Genomic DNA, 1,909 nt, shown 5'->3' with positions numbered 1-1,909 from the left:
CACAGGAGATTCAGGTTGGATGTTACAAAACACTACTTTTCTGAAAGAGTGGCCAGGCGCTGGAATGGGCTGCCCAGGGAGGTGGTTGAGTCACCGTCCCTGGAGGTGTTCAAGAAACATTTAGATATAGCATTGAGAGACATGGTTTAGTGGGGTTATTGGTGGTAGGTGGATGGTTGGACTGGATGCTCTTGTAGGTCTTTTCCAACCTAGCTAATTCTATGATTCTATGATTCTGTGTGATCTCCATGTGCAGTGTGTGCCCAGGGTGGACAGTGACTAGATCTCCACAAAGGGAGAGATTGCGCAAGATGATGTCATCCTGAGGGACAGTGCCAAATTTAGATATTCACAGAAAAACAAGGACTCTACAGTTTCTTTGGGATTCTGTGGAAGACCAACATGCACAAGGAGGGATGGATGGAGAGGATTAGTGCTGCCATCAAAGAAGTGCTCCTGGATGCATCTAGAAAGGAATATAAAAGCCTCTAGTGTCCTTGGAAATGTTAACTAGTCTTTCTGAGCTCCAGCCACTGCCATTGAACCCAGTGAGAGAGATGAGCAGCTGTAGTCCTAACCAATCTGAGTCTACATCCCACCCTGTGCATACAGTATGGAGTTACCTCCTGGGCACCACAGCCTGCTTGGTCTCATAGTAGCACCAGTAGCTCAGGGCTTAGCAGGGAGCATGTCCAGGAAGAGCTGGAGTGATCAGAGGGGGGATAAGTAGATATTAGATGGGAGCTGAACCTCTCTAGAATTTGCTTTAAATATTGCTGCTCGTCCAAAACAATGTACAGACTGTGGGTATTCTAAAGCACGCTCATGCAGGGCTACATATCTTCGATGTCCACATGCTCCAGCAGTGGTGGAGGACTGATCACTGACCATCCCTTGGCACCATCAACCCTCCTGGAGGGTAGCACAGAAAGAAAGGCTGGGATGCTATGTGAGGCCTTGCACTAATGGAATTGTGACCCATCAACGATGTGAGCTTGCTGCTGTCCTTCAGTCCTTGTGCCCAGCACATGTCCTTGAGACAGTCTCCTCCAGCTTGTGTGCTGGTCCTTACCTAAAAAGCCATCCCCAGACAAGGCTTCTCAGTTTGGGTCCACAAGAAGGAGTTGAGTGATCTTCAGCCATGGGAAGGATGAGACCTCGCCAAGGATGTTGTCATGGCTGGAAGCCTCTACAAGATCAGCAGGAGAAGGGAGGGTGCTGAGGGCATCCTGGTGCCCTACACTCCATCCACATCCATAGGGGCTCTCAGGAAAACTAAGATCCAGCCTGATTTCTTGTTACATCAGAAACCAGGAGAAATTGCCCCAGAATTCCCAACGCTCTTGTACAAACAATGAAATACAAAGATACATCCACAAACACATGATATTGGGCACAGTTATGGATGTCCATACACAGACAGATTCACCTGACCACACTAAAATGAAATACAGCTTGGTCCATGCAGCCAACAGATGTACACTAGTAGTCTGTTCATCGTCCGAAGCACTACCCCTTAGGAACAGCCACAGCTCCTGGAGCGTGAGCCTGGGCTGTGGCTCCCCCTAAATGCCCTGCTGTCTTGGATAGTCCTGACTGCCCACCAGGTCCCACTGCTCCCCTCTAGCTCTCGGTGCCCTTGCCCATTTCCCACCTCTATGCCCCTCAATGCCATGTGAAGTGCTGCTGTCCCTCCCAGCACTGCCTTTCCTCTGCTCCCTTCTCACACCACTCTCTGTCCCATTGCGCAGTGTTCATGCCTTGTCCCACCCTTTCCGATGTACAGGTGGTGTCACTGCAAAGCAGGGCCACACCAGGGTCCAGCCACCTGCCTGCAGCTTTCTTAACTGCTCTTTCCGATGCCCTCACTGTGCCTGCCTGCTCCTGGCCAAGCCCAGTGTTGTGGTGA

The sequence above is a fragment of the Numida meleagris genome, unplaced genomic scaffold, assembly GCF_002078875.1.
Source record: "Numida meleagris isolate 19003 breed g44 Domestic line unplaced genomic scaffold, NumMel1.0 unplaced_Scaffold596, whole genome shotgun sequence".
Classification (NCBI taxonomy): Eukaryota; Metazoa; Chordata; class Aves; order Galliformes; family Numididae; genus Numida; species Numida meleagris.
This window is presented reverse-complemented; position numbering follows the sequence as displayed.